The 16,179-nt window shown below is 39.6% G+C and overlaps 1 protein-coding gene across 1 annotated transcript in view; it reads left to right on the plus strand.

Moving 5' to 3' along the window:
• Positions 1 to 16,179, plus strand: part of LOC149246827 (TRAM, LAG1 and CLN8 (TLC) lipid-sensing domain containing protein) — a 148,623-nt gene that overhangs the window by 63,790 nt on the left and 68,654 nt on the right. The window lies entirely within an intron of this gene.

Consider the following 16,179-nt stretch of genomic DNA (forward strand, 5'->3'; position numbering starts at 1 on the left):
CTGCAGAGGGAATTCATGTTGCTATGTTGGATACTTTGTTTATTGTAAGTCAGCCCTCCACCCCCTACTTTGATTGGTGAATGTGTATTTGTATCTTTGCAACTTCTGCTTCACTGCAGTATTCCGTTTGTTCCAGTTTGTTCCAGGGTGCATGTGACTGTCACTCATCATTTCATTTGGACAGATGGTGGTGGAAGGCAAAAGCATAATTGATGATTATGAACAGGATATGGGTGTTTTGACCCATTCCATTCTTGTCTACCATCAGTTCTAGAAAGTTGGGTTTGTATTTCTTGAATGGATTCGCTGACTCAATTGATAGTTTGATAATGAAAGCATTATAACCTTGACATCAATTGGGAAATCATTTCTCTTGGTCTGACCACCACTGGACATAATCAATATCCCTTTTTTATATTTGAAATGCTTTGGTCAATCGCAGGAATTGCACCAGCAGACTTGTGAATGCAAATTTTGTCCAAGTGGCAATGCCTAGGGAGAATCTATTCTGCTAAAATTTGCCCAGGAAGCACACCTGGGCCCATCCACATGAAACAGTTCATTGCAGTGGCAAACTGGTAAATGAGGGGCAAACATGTCACAAGGGGTAATAGAACCAGTGTTGTGAAAATCGCGATATTATTGTGATTTTATCGTTTTATTGCTAGTTTTTCATCAGAACGAGAATATCGCGAGTAGTACTCGGAATTTTTTTTTGCCCGATTTTTTCAAAAAAATCGTGGGAAAAATATATATATATATATATTGAGGAGAAGGAGGTGACCCAAGCTACCCCTGTCACACGTAGAGGACATGGTCTACCACCTGTAGCTCCTAGTTTTTCAGCTTCTAGTGCACAGCAGACTCCATAGTCTACTGCGGCCTGCCAACTCCACCAACATCTACATCTAGAGGGGCAAAGGAAATCAGTGGTATTAGACTTTAGTTATTTGGTTCATTTCATTGTATATGACATTATGACTCATGATATGAGATACATTATTATAGTTTTTGTTGATATTTTGAGGTTGAGTTGGGACTCAGGAGTCAGGACTTACTATTCAGGACATGATTCACTGTTATGTGTGATTTTAGCACTAGAAATGATATTAAACATCTTATATATTAATTCTTTTATCATATTTATGTGTCAATGTATTTATTTTATGTTGTAGATGGTTTAGATATTAAAAAAATTGAAAAAAAAATGAATATTTTTGTACCAAACAATTTTTTCCCGATTATTACTGATTTTTTCCCGATTATTACGATTTTTTCCTCGCGCCGATATCATCCCGATAACGATTAGTGCAACATTGAATAGAACATGGGTGGGGAGGATTACAACACCACACTTAAACAACACAGCCTAGATGGTATCCCAGGGCCCACATTGACAATATCCTTTTGAAATTTCACTTATGTATGCCTTAGAGCATCATAAAGCATAATGTGTTTACTACATTATATATGAGAATTCAAATTTCTCTCTATGGTGGTGATATATCTAGACCCTAATCTGGAGCCAGCTTATCTGAAACAATTCTTTTAAAATGTAGCCTTGTATTGGAGGGGAAGTCTGTGAAGATTGATTTCCAGTGTCCTTGTCAATAGTGGAAATGAATATGAATGGGACATTTAAACATTGGAGTCATCTATTTCTTGACCAGATTGTGGGACTATACAACATTTACTTACTTCCATATGATGTACCTTCTCCAGATCAAGAAGTTCCTAGGCACTGATTCTACTCATAGTTTACTTTGTACAATGCTGTAAAGAACCTATTCTTACACCTGAAACACAAATATAGAGAGAGGAAGAGAACATTTTAGACTTAGCCTGTATGCAAACCTACTCAAGCACTAAGGGTATGCAATGATACAATATCATTTTCCACAATAGACAATCCCACCTTTTCGCCCATGCTATATGGCCAACCAAACCTACCACGTAGATCCACTTCTATTAGTCAATGCCAAACAGAACTAGTCAACTACTTTGGCAACTGTCTTTGTGATGCACCACATATGACTTTGTCCCTCTGAGATATTGCTCGAAGCCCCTTTACCTAAAGAATAATCAATATAGCTCTTGCACAAGGAACAATGCCTCCTTGGAAACTACCATTGTGATATCCACCTAACGTTGCCTGTCCAAGAAATAGCATGGGTGCAAGACTTTATCTTAAGAGCTTCGGGGTTTCTTACCTAACAGGTAAGCAATAGGTCTCGCATGAAAGAAACAATATCTCCTAGCTAAATTTGCCAATACCAGACAATGTGGTAGGCATGGCTAATGAAATCATAGTATATGCAATGACATATACCCAATCGTAGTGGAAGTACTTGAATAAATATACAACTATTATTTGTTATCAGTTGAAACTAGAAAGAATCAAATAAACACTTAGGCAAGTGATAATGTCTTTCCCTCAACACCCATTGGATTTAACACACCATCACTTATTTATATCCTAATTTGCAATTTTGAGTTTTACTAGGGATAATCATTGTATATGCAATGACATATACCCAATCATAGTGGAAGTGTTAGAAATACTGAGAGGGGGGTGAATCAATATTTCTTATCAATTAGTATATATAACTTCACAGAGCATTAATTATCATTAACATAAATCAACATAAATCAATATCACATGACCAGTAAACAACACCATTCAACAATGCACAATCATCAAGACAGTAGACAACAAATGTTTACGTGGAAACCCTTTCGAGAGAAAATTCACCGAACGCTTCTTAATATTTGTCTTCAATAAAGTTTACATCAATATTTTCAGCTCCATTTGAAGGAGGCTCCAACCCCCTGGTTTACAAGCTCCAACGCCTTGGTTTACCAGCTCCAACTGAAAAGACGCTCCAACACCCTACGCAGGCTTCAACTTGCTCTAGCACCACCCTGCTGCCCTGAAGTATTCTCAGGCTCTAATCTAAAGGAGACTCCACTCTCCTTCCTTGCACCACCTTGGCACCCTGATCAATCCACAGACTGTTGAAGAATGTAACTAGGTTTGGTCTTCATAAATGTATTTAAGTCTCAATATAATGTATTTGTCAAAAGAAACAAAATGAAATTTTATTATTATTAAAACTGACTTATTAAAGCATGGATTTCATGCTTTGGTCAATTATTTTTAGGTAAAATCCTCCATTGCAGGCTTCTAGGGTTTGTGTCAAGTGTCCTTGTCTATGTCATAATGTAAAGAACCCTTCTTGGGAATTGTTTGTCAAGAAAGAAATTTATTTTATATTAAAATAAGTCTTCTAAGCCTCCTCCACCAAGTCGGCCTCAAACTGGACAAGTCGTCCTAAATCTGGGCAACAAAATCACTATATAAAGGCAGCAACTTGACCTCATTTGTCATTCACTCAACAAGTTCGATCTGCAACTTTTGGGGCCAAAAAAAGTGCAAATTTCAAGGAAGAAGAGGAAGAAGGATAGCTAAGGAGAAGGAGGTCTCTCACAAGCATAAGAAGTCGAAATTTTCTCTCTTTCCCACACGTGTGAAGTTGTGCAGTTGCTGGAAGGGGGCCGAAATTTTGCAGTAACTAGGAGGCCGAAATTCTGCTGCTGGGGGTCGAAATTCTGCAACTGGGAAGTCGAATTTTTGGATTGTTGTTGGGCTGGAGCTGCTGGATAAGAAGAGACTACTATATCATCTTGGAAGGCTGACTTGGTGGAGGAGGAAAGTTTGTTGGTCTAGGGTCTTAGTCCATCTCAATCTGAATTATTGAAGGAAGAGTTCTTGACTTGGTTTTCCCCTATATAGGGGTTTTAGCCCTCGCTGTCTGCGTACGTCTAGTGCCCTTGATCTTCATGTTTTTCTTTTGATAATTGCTTGATGGAACAAAGATAAAAGAAGAACATAATAAAGTTAATAAGAACATAAGAATAGCACAAGTAATTATCAACATAAGAAAATCTTCCTGCCTTTACGATTTTCTAACATGGTATCAGAGCTAAGGTGAAAGAAGGAAAGAAAAAGGCAGCCTAAAGGATCTATTGAGGAGAAAGGAGATCAAGAAAAGGGACATTAAAAGGGAAATCACACAAGAAGACAAGCCTACTATTTATAAGAACAATGACAAACTCAGTGAAGGGAGAAAACAAACTAGAAGGAGGCTCCAACTACAGGGCCTGGAAAAAGAGAATAGATCTCATTCTCGAAAAGAATAAATTTTTAGATCTTGTTCAAGGAAAAGTAAAAAATCCTACTGATAAATCAAGTAATGCAGAGAAAGTGAAGTTTAGAGAACTTGAAATCGTGGCTATGAATCTAATAGTGGATGGAGTTAAAGATAACTTAATTCCATACATATCAAACATAAATTCTGCTCAAGAAATGTATGAGGCTCTCTCCAAGTTATTCACAATCAAGAACATTGGTCAAATAGCAAGCCTCAAGAATGAACTAAGAATTGTTAAGATGAAAAATGATGATACTGTTTCATCATACTTTATAAGGATATCTAGAATCAGGGATGAACTCCAAGCAATAGATGAAGTTGTCCCAAAAGAAGAGCTTGTAATTACTACCCTTCTAGGACTACCTAAAACTTGGAGTGCCTTTGCATCAGGTCTCAATAGTTGGAAGGATATGCCAACATTTGAACAAATGTGGAATGCATGTAGTCAAGAAGAAGCCAGAATATTGATGGTAAACAACAAAAAGGAAGACGAAGAAGAAAACCCTTCGAATTCTTACTTTGCTCATCACAAAAAGAAGGGAACCTTCAAGAAGTTCAAAGGACCAAAGAAGAAAATGGACCTATCCAAGGTTGAATGTTACAATTGCCACAAGATGGGACATTACCAGAGTCATTGTCTTGAGAATCCAAGAAAAAAAAAGAGAAAGGGAACATGCAAATGTTGCTGATGAAGGACCACAAAAGAAGAACAAGATGAAAGAACTTATTTGCTAGGGATTCTTAGGGACACTATCCCTTGCATATCCTTATATTCCAAGTTTTAAATTGTTTTCCTTTATGTTTTGATCTATAGAATTTGTAGGTCTAACAGGTCTTGTTAGAACATCTTTTATTTTGATAAAGTTATAGGTATCCCTCAAGATTGGATTAAGAGGGAGCCCTCACTATTTTACCAAAGATAAGTATCTTACTCCTTGTCTTATCTTTTATGTTTGGTTTCTCTCTCATATCAAAGTATGTTTGCATTGTATGCTAATAACCTTTCTCTTTATATTTTTCTTGGTTAGGAAAGCTTGTTGTTTGCTCAAGGGTTATGGAGAAGACTTCAAAGGATAAACTTGAAGCATGAAAGAAGTTTTTTTGCAAAGGAAGCCCTTCAAGAATTGATGTCATACAAGGTTTGTTAGGGAACAACTCGAGGTATGTCTTAGCCTATAAGTTATGTTGCAAAGTTCTCTTCATATAAAGGTACGATCATTCTCCCTTTAGATTTTGATCTACATTACTAATCTCGTTATGTCTAGGATTTTGAATCGTAAGAGATTCTTGTTTGGGTGATTAATCATTAGATTGAATCTACCCTCATTATATTTTGATCATTTGTATGGAACCCTAAAAGGTTCTCTATAAAACCCTAACCTAAGGGTATGTCTATAGTTATGAAACCCTAGTCTACTTAGGGTTAATGATGAAGTCTAGAAATCCTATTCTCTTGTTTAGAGTCTTGGTATTGTTATAATAAAAACCCTAGTCCTTTAGGGTTTGTTGTTAATGTTTAAAATAAAGCCCTAGACCTTTAGGGTTTGGTAAATTAGGGTTTATGACCAAAACCTTTGTAATGTCTATAGTAAGATTCTAGGGATAAAACCCTAGGTGTATATTCATTTGTATGACCAAAAACCCTAGTCTGAATAAATTGTTGTATATCTAACTTTGATGTATTGATGTTTGTGTCCTAGGTTTACCTAGTAAATATTAATGAGAAATGCATCCTAGATATGTATATTTGAGTATGCTAACCTAATTGTTGTTGCTCATGTAAATTCTAGGGTTTATAACAAAGCCCTAGTAGAGATTGATATTCTAGGATATGATGATATTGTTTTCGATATGATTTAGTCTAGGGTTTGCATCAAACCTTAGTAAAGTCTAAATCATTAGATGCATAGTAGAATTGTTATTTGATTGAATTACTGATATCTAAGGCTTTGTGTATCAAAAATAAAATCTAGGGTTTGCAATAATCATAGTAGAAATTGTCACATATCTTTGTAAGTAATATTGAAGCCCTAGAAAGAATGAGACTAATTAAATTGCTTTATGTTGTAGTCTAGGGTTTGTAACAAAACCCTAGCAAGAAGTTGAAGTTTAGAAGTATGTGTCTCTTGCTGATTATGCATATGTGAACAATTCCCCTTCCGCTCTCCAAGTTCTTGGAGCTGTATGGGCTGTTGTGGTGTGGCTCCCTGGCTCGTCTTGCTCCCCGCGTGCCCCTTCAGATGATACCAACGACAGGTTTGCTTTCCGTGTGAAATGTGGGTTGGTAATTGAGTTGTGTTTTTGCGTTTGCCTGAACGATGGCCTTGGGTCGTTTGTAGGGCGGTCGATTTTCATCTTCTCTCCATCCCCACTCGGTAGCGCATGAGCGGTAATGTATTTGATGTCTAAAGTCTAATGCTTCCATTATCGTATTAACATGACTCTGATATAGTTAATTTCATGCTTCTATATATATGTATTTGGTTGTACTTTGTATTGAAGTTTTGCAGGTACACAATCTTCAAGATAATGAAGATATCTGTATAAGCATGATGAAGAAAGCTATAAGGATGATGATCAAGATAACCTTGAAAGGTTGAAGCTTCTCCGATGTTATAGAAGAAGAAAGTAGTTGATATCCCTAAGCTTAAGAGGGAGCCTAGTTAGAAGAATAAAAGTATATCCCCCAATTGAGAGGGAGGGCACATTATGACAGTGAATATTACAGATGAATGTTCGTGAAAAAGCTCTGAGAAGTAGTGAGAATATATTTGGTGTTGTTGAAGAAATGATAAAAGAAGAAGAAAGCTTCCAACAAAATTGTATATGGATAACTCGATGACACAAACAACATACAAATGAATGAGGACCCGAAGGTTTGTGTTTACTTGTATATTTGAAAGTTTATTATTGATTGTGGTTGTGTTTGAATAGGTGAATCTCTCCATGAAGAAGGATGAACACTTGAGAAGCATCCTTGGACAAATGGGTATATCTAGTTTATTGAGGAGAGTTGAAGCATCTAATGGCAGATGCTTGGGAGGACTTTTGGTCAGCCTGTGTGTTGATGTCTAGATCCCAAAGAGGGAGGGTGGCATTGGTCTTGGAGCTCTGACCTTGGATACACACCTAGATCCCTGGGTTGATGGTTAGTTAGTAAGCCTGATGGTACTTAGACTGACTAAAAGCTTTAGTCCATCTTAGTCCCACCGGGATAGATAACCATGGTCAGGTATCTAGTCTGTGGCATAGAGTGTCCCTAAACTCTTCGTAGTTCATATTGGATATCTTCCATGTTCCTCTATATGGTTGTAATTATGAATACCTCCCTAGTTGAGAGGGAGTGTTGAAGAATGTAACTAGGTTCGGTTTTCATAAATGTATTTAAGTCTCAATATAATGTATTTGTCAAAATAAAGAAAATGAAAATTTATTATTATTAAAATTGACTTATTAAAGCATGGGTTTCATGCTTGGGTCAATTATTTTTAGGTAAAAGCCTCTATTGCAGGCTTCTAGGGTTTGTGTTTGTTAAACACAACCATGGCGAAGACAAAAGATATGAAGGATCAACTTTGAATGCATTATTATTCACAATGATACATATTTATACAAGTCTAGTGACCCTTGGTTTCATATTCCAAGTGGTCTTTTGAACTCCCTTTGGCTGTTCAGCTTCCACACCAATCTTTAGAGGATTAGGTGTCCAACAATGTCAAGTGTCATTGTCTATGTCATAATGTAAAGAACCCTTCTTGGGAATTGTTTGTCAAGAAAGAAATTTATTTATATTAAAATAAGTCTTCTAAGCCTCCTCCAACAAGTCGGTCTCAAACTAGACAAGTTGGCCTAAATCTGGGCAGTGGAATCACTATAAAAAGGTAGCAACTTGACCTTATTTGTCACTCACTCAACAAGTTCGATCTGCAACTTTTGGGGCTAGAAAAAGTGCAAATTTCAAGGAAGAAGAGGAAAAGGGATAGCTAAGGAGAAGGAGGTTTCTCACAAGCATAAGAAGTCGAAATTTTCTCTCTTTCCCACACGTGTGAAGTTGTGTAACTGCTGGAAGGGGGCCGTAATTCTGCAGTAACTAGGAGGCTGAAATTCCGCTATTGGGGTCGAAATTTTGCAGCTGGGAAGTCGAATTTCTGGATTGTTGCTAGGCTAGAGCTACTGGATAAGAAGAGACCACTATATCATCTTGGAAGGCTGATTTGGTGGAGGAGGAAAGTCTGTTGGTCTAGGGTCTTGGTTCATCTCAATTTGAATTACTGAAGGAAGAGTTATTGACTGAGTTTTCCCCTGTATAGGGGTTTTAGCCCTCGCTGACTGCCTACATTTGGTGTGCCTGATCTTCATGTTTTGCTTTTGATAATTGCTTTGATGCAACAAAGATAAAAGAAGAACATAAGAAAGTTAATAAGAACATAAGAATATCACAAGTAATTATCAACATAAGAAAATCTTTTTGCCTTTCCGATTTTCTAACACATACCACGTTTCACAATTTTCAGATTAGATCCACCTGTGCTCGATATCAATTCAAAAGAAATTGCAAAACTGCAAAACAATTTTTGTCAATCAAATGTGGCTCTGCTCAGTCTACGCATCAAACCCTAGCATTAGAATATGCTTTTGCACCAAATACCAAACCCTTGCTGCATCAAGTCTCTGCTCAACCAGATTTGCTTCTATTCAATTACTGCTCAACATCTTTCTTATGTAGAACAAACCCTGCTCAAACCCTAGTTGTAGCATAGACATCAACATTTAGCTACTGCACTTGATCACTATATTACTATTGTCAATAACCCTAATGCCACTGAACTTTAATTAAGCTACAATTGCTGTAACTTCAACCTCTTTCACAATCTTTCAAGCTTTCAGATGCATTCTCCTTAGCGCTCCCAAAAACAAGTCCAGAAACCCTCAATAATATTAGATGTACTACAAATTGCCCATTACAAGCTGTGCTACAAATATGCAGCTTTCCAACAACAATGCTACAAATTGGACTTAATCATTCGACAGAATGTAAACTCAAAATCAATACAAACTTTATGAAATGAGCCCTTTCGAACTTGGGACTTCACATATATATTACCAACCAAGACATATAGTCATGTCATCAAATTATATTTGTCCATAGCGTAAGTCTATGGAACCCAAACCTTAATATGCTGGAGCAGGTTCTGGTCTTCACGTGGTGTATGTGGTTCGTTCTATGCCATATCACATAGAGCCCTATTCATATGGTGTACAAATCCGCGCATATTTTCTCCTCTTTATGCCTTTTCGCTAGTTCAATTACTGTGTCTGCCATGTACATGCCGCCCTGTATGACGGTATCTTAATCCTTACGACATTTTATGGGAGGTGTGAAAAACATGAAAGGGGTGACAAGCTTGCGATTTTTCGGTTGCATTTCGAGAATTTGAGAAACCAGATTGGCTGCTGCAGCGTGTAGGGCTAATTACGGGCTCGGCGACCAGGGGCTCACGAGCGATGGACTAGATGTGCAATTAGCGGCCACTATGGCTACTTTTCCTGGTGCAAGCTTCTGCTCCCGCGTCGCACGGTTATGGAACTTTGCAGCTCGAGCACCGGACAAAATATTCTTCCTCCCGGTCATTATCGTTCTGGCTAGGCTGTGGAGGCGTTTAAACTATGGTCGAGAAAAACATTTACCGAAATCGGAACCAAACGTTAAAACATAAACGATACATTTGCAAGAGCGGCTCCAGGCCTTAAATTTTACCTCCGTTGAACTTTACGGGCCCATTGCAAGAGGCACTAGAGCATGATCTTGAATTTGTCCAACGAGAGATTCGATCGGTAAACCCTAACATACCCAGTGTCCAAACTGATCACAAGAAGCCTGTCTCCATTACAGGTAATCAGTGTCATTACCTTGTCGGGGTTCCACAAAATTAGTGCAACCACAAACGTAGTCTGATCGAAGCACATTAAAAAGGATGCCGAGGATCCAAACGACCGATTAAAGCTTGATATCTGAAGATCTGTGAACCCCACGTTGCCAGTTTTTAACTGTGGCTGCCGCTGAAGACACACAAGAGATGATGGTGCCTGCATAGCAACTCGATTCCGTGATTGTTGACGTGGTTGTGAGAGCCACCACGCGTTGCACTTGGGATTCGATTACAGACTTCACATGAATTGTGGGCGAAGACAACCAAAATCGTTACAGAGATCTGCCTCAGAAAATTTCAGAAAACCAACGACTAGATACCTCAGAAATATCATAAATTCTTTGTGTTCTTGTTTCAAAAAGAGAGATTACATATCTGAGATTGATCCTTTTAGGAGAGCCGCAACATACTTGCTTTAATACCAACGAAGTTCCTCAAGAACTTCAACAAAACCCAAACAATAATGCTTGAGAAAGCTTCACATTTGGGAAACCATAAATTCCTTCATTAATAACTTCAGGTCTGTGTACTCAAACTGCCTCCAAAGGAGGGGGCTGAATACATATGCCTTTGATCAGATTCTCCCGCAGTAAAAACCCCAGCGAAAATGCTTGTCCAATAAAAAAATACGAGTAGACCACACATAGATCAAAAAGCTAGGCCTAGAGAATTTGAACTAGGGACTATGGTTCTACTATGGGACAAAAGAAAGGAAAAGCTTGGGATGCGTAAGAAATTTGATAAATTATGGATGGGACCTTACAAAGTAATTGGCCTGGTGGGTGTTAATGCATGCCGCCTTGAGAGCCTTCAAGGAGAAGCTATGCCTTTACCCGTAAATGTCCAGCTCCTAAAGGAATACTTCCCTAGTATAACTTGATGTATTTTAGATAAGTAGTTGCATTGCATTTGTGTGTTGCATTTTGTGTGAGCATCCTACTTAGTGAATTTATCATGTTGTTGTGTTGCATCCTAGATAAGATTGCATTTACATAGCTTTTTCTTTTCTTTATGAATTTATTCTTTCATATAAATGCAAGGGTGACGATCAGGGTTCAACACCCTGTAGACATGCTAGCAAACAAGTTGATTTGAGTGTGCAGGTAACAGGGATGCGAGCCTAGTGATTGTTGGGGTTATCATGAACTCCCCATTTGAGCATATGGATTATGTGCTCTACAGTGAACACATGTCCCCGACCTCAAGCCAAATGTTACTCATCAAAAAGGGTTAACCCCATAGGAGAAAACTTTTTCTGCTATCTTGGATAGCCAGCCAGCTAGTAGCCCTACACATTTGCTCATTGATGATGATGTGCCAATCTTCTATGCCATCTGCACCGATCATGCATCTTTTACCATTCGATATTCCTCTTAGATGAAGGTGGGCTGCCACTCAACAGGTACTTTGACCATTTTGCAATCGAGTGCTTTTACTTAATGTTTTAGGCATTTTAAAATGGATAAAGGGGTGATTTGGATGATTGACCAATCTTGACTGTAAACTTGTTCTCTCACCTTATCAAGGGGGTTAATCTTTAACCCTAGTCCAGTGGGACCTCCCCTAAGGCCTTAGGGTCATAGGAGGAACACTACTTGGAAAACATGGATGGAAGTAGCGTGTCCATTAACCTTTCCCATACCTAACATTTTCCATGCCACATCATCTCCTTTGGTATCATCTCAATCCTTCGGGTTGTCTATCATTGGTTCATCGGGATTTGGCACTCACATATCCTTGATTTGGGCCAGAAAAGTTTTCCCTAGAGGTTGATGTAGCTAAAAGAATGAAAGAGCATAAGATGGCCACAACACAAGAACATAAAAATTAAAATGCAAAAGATTGCTAGGACAAAAGTTAGTGCATGGGCAAAAGCCTAGCATGAGCTCTACCCCCCTCATTATCTATCACTTGGTTTATGAGCACTTGGTGCTCCATCTTATCAAAAGTAACCCTTGCATGTCCCAACCCTAATGAGCAAGAAACTGTCTCATCTTAAAGGGTAAAACAAATGTTATGTCATTAAGAACAAGCTTTGATCCTTGAGCTATGCACCATTGAAAAACATTATCAAAAAGAAGCAAAAGGTGCACCAGAGGGGTGGAAAAAGCAAGCCGAAAGGGGTACCTTATGCCACCATGATTACTCCCTCCATTACATATGCACACTTAGAATGTGGACTCTCATTAGTTGGTCCCAAACCATGGCACCTGGCCATGAAGTCCTGTTAATTTCTTGAAATCTGTGCACTACTTAGATGAATTACTGAAAACAAGGCAACTGAAAATTGAAACCAAATGTACTTTCACCAAGATATAGAGTTCCTTAACATTCAATAAGTAGTGGAACAAAAACACCAAAGATAAAAACTCATGCACATAAAATTGACACATTTGTTTTACCCAGGAAACCCAACTAGGAAAACCTGCTTTCTTGTTGTGGTATTTTGTTGATTGTTCTTTGAGCAAAAGGATCTATTACAATTCAATGCATTCAATGCACTGCTACTGGAGCCAACAATCTGTCTATGAGAAAGTGCTAGGTTTCTCCTCGCTAATCTCAGCATTGCAATTGATCTCGACCTGCCTTGATCACTGCTTTGGGCCTCTAAGAAGAAGCTCTCATCCCTGCTCTTGATCTCAGCCCTGCACACAATTGTTTCCCTGTTGAATAGCCTTGACTTTGCTATGAATCTTGATCCTTGCTCCACAATCCTTGTGCACTCTTGCTCGTAAATCTATGTGGACTATTGCTCCTCAACTCATAAGCATTCCATAGCCAAGAATCATTATTTATCTTGTGCCTTCATCTTTCTCTCCCTAGTAGAATTCGATGCATGCTAGGAGGCCAAATTCGATTAGTAGTTCACACTAGTGTCATGAGTTTCCTTTAATTGTGATTGCGAGTTAATTGAGAACTCAACTTGTTCTCTCTCCAATCAACACTGAAGTCTTAACTCGTTCTAACTGAACTTGCCACTGCCACCTCATCCTGTTGTCTAATTGAAGAAGACTGCAACGCACTGAAGATCCAACACTACGCATGTAAACTTGATGACCATTCCAGTAAACTAGAAATCAACTCATCGTAACTGAAGTCTATCTCATGAATTCAGACTCATGTGAGAGGAATACTAATTCGTGGTCTTCATTGGCTAAGGCACATCCCAAAAGACCTTCCATCGCTACATTTTCAACGCTCCCTCTTAGTGAGGAAGGGATTTTGTACAACTCCCAACTTATCTTTGAAAAATACAAACTTGCCTTTAACTAAGGCCTTCTTCAAAATATCTGCAACTTGTTCATCTGTTGCACTATATGGTTGCTTCACTATCCCTTTTTACACACAGACCCTGAGATGACGATACCTGATCTCGATATGCTTGGAGTGATCATGAAACACTGGATTCTCAAAGAGCTTAATGCAACTCTGATTGTCATAGTGGATCATAGTGGGCTCCATCCTCTTCCTGAAAAATCCCACAAGCAACTTCCTCATCCAGATAGCTTCACACGCTGCCAAGCTGGTAGCCATGTATTTGGCCTTTGCTGAATTGAGTGCAACTGATCTTTGCTTCCTGCTAAACTAGGAAACAACTGTTGACCCAATGTTGAAGACACAACCTGAAGTACTCTTCCGATCTGTGGAGCTCCCTGCCCAATCTGCATCTGTGAAGCCCTCAAGCCTCACTCCATCAACTTGTCTGTACCATAATCCATAATTTGTTGTGCCTTTGAGATATCTCAAAACATGCTTTGCAGCAACCTAGTGAACTCTGGTAGGATCCATCATGAATTGGCTCAACTGGTTCACTGCAAAACATATGTCAAGTCGTGTGTTGACTAAGTACATCAATAACTCGATGAGTTGCATGTACAATGTAGCATCTACTCGCTTTGCTCTGCTAGCGTCCACCTTCCTCTAGTTTGTGACTAGAGGTGTGGTCATGGGCCTGCAATCCTGCATATGAAACCTCCTGAGGATCTCTGTAGTGTACTTCCCTTGCCCCAAGAAGATTTTCCCATCACCTTGCCATACTTCCAGCCTAAGGAAATAGTGCCTAAGCCTTATGTCCTTCATTTCAAACTCTTGCAAGATTTGCCTTGCAATCCTGGATCAAGTTCTCTGCTCCAATCAAGATAATATTGTCAACATAGAGCACTAGAATGAGCGGAAGCCCTCCAACCGTGATGTAGTATAGGTTCGCATATGCCTCACTCTTTGTGAAGCCCAATCCCTGAAAGTAGCTATCAATGCGAGTGTACCTCTTGAGCCCATAAAGAGCTCTCTTCAGCAAATAGACCTGAGTGTCTCTATTGAAAGTCTCAAACCCCTCTGGCTACTCCATATATACCTCCTCCTCAACCATTCTATTGAGGAATGTTGTATTCGCGTCCATTTGGTGGATCTTCCTTCCCATCTATGTTGCAAGTGACAGAATAGTCATAATGGATGAATAATGTGCCACTGGAGCGAATGTCTCCTCATAGTCAATGCCCTCAACCTGCGAGAAGCCCTTGGCTACAAACCTAGCCTTGTACTTCTCCACACTCCCATCTGCTCCATGCTTCATCTTGTACCACTCAACATGCGCCTACTATTGATTTTCCTTATGGTCGCGGCACAATATCCTAGACATTGTTCTTCATGATGGAGGAATATTCCTCCACCATGGCATCTTGCAAAACCTGCTTAGAGGTTGCCTCCTCATAACAAGAAGGCTATGTGTCTAATAACTCAGTCATCAATGCCATATATCTAGTGTACCTTTGTGGCTGCTTGCTTTGTTTGAACATAGAGCTAGGAGTCTCAACTCACTCCTGGGCCTACTGAATCAACCTCTTAGCCCACTTGGCTCTCTTCCTCCCCATGCTGGGAGTCACTGACTGAGTGGCTGTCTCCACTTGTCTTGGTCTCTCCTTCTCATCCCGTAAAGACTACTTGTCATCTTGTTGTTCGACCTGCTTGCTACCTGGTTGAGACTCAATCTGTGATACTGGCTAAGGCTCCTGCATGGGAGTGAGTAGCTCCTCCTCAAGTACTCCCACCAGCTCTTGTTCCAAGGACTCCCTCAAAGCTTCGTCCCCCTCAAACCTCATGTCTTGCCTGATAACTGTCTTCTTGAGTGATGGTATATACACCCTGTACGCCTGAGATATCTCACTATAACCCACAAAAATTTCCTTTTCAATTGTGGGCTCTAGCTTCTTCCTGCTCTCATTGGACACATGGCAGTAAACTATAGTACCAAAGTTGAGAATGTGAGAAACATCAGGCGTCTTACCTGTGAAATCCTCCTCCGATGTAACTTGTCCAAGCACCCTGTGTGGATTCTTGTTCTGCAAAAATACTGCAATGTTGCATGCCTTTTCCCACAAGAACATGGGTAGCCCTTAGTCATGCAACATGGCCTTGGTTGCTCCAACTATGATGTGGTTCTGCCTCTCAGACACTCCATTCTACTGGGGGTTGTGGTGTGTTGTAAGCTCCCTGCTAATGCCCTCCTTGGCACACATGTCCCTGAAATCATTGGAGACATATTCCCCGCCATTATCACTCCTCAATGTTGTGGCCTTCTTCCCAGTTTGAATTTCTACCAAGGCCTTAAACTTCATGAACTTGGAGAAGACCTCCTCCTCCTTCTTCATAAAGAAGATCCATGTCTTCCGAGAATAGTCATCTATGAAGGTGACATAGTACCCGTGTCTCATGAATGATGGAGAAGAGAAGGGCCCACATACGTCTGAATATACCAGCTTCAAAATGCCTTTGGCTTTGCTATCTCGGCCTTGAAAAGATGACTTGGCATACTTGCCAAGTGTGCACCCCTTGCACACATCATGCTAGTCAAATGCGCATTGTGGTAGTCCTGTGGCTATCTGTTGAAGGATCTTCAGTGCCCCATGATGCAAATGCCCCATGCATCTGTGCCAAAGCTCCCCCATGTCTCTGCTCTGCGCACTTCTTGCCTTGCTACTCAAGGTTGCACATGTCTCAACCTGCAGCCTGTAAAGATTCTTCATCCTCACACCAATCTG

This window comes from Pinus tabuliformis, chromosome 7 (genome assembly GCF_031772625.1).
Source record: "Pinus tabuliformis cultivar Carrire ecotype Pingquan chromosome 7, CPIR1, whole genome shotgun sequence".
NCBI lineage: Eukaryota > Viridiplantae > Streptophyta > Pinopsida > Pinales > Pinaceae > Pinus > Pinus tabuliformis.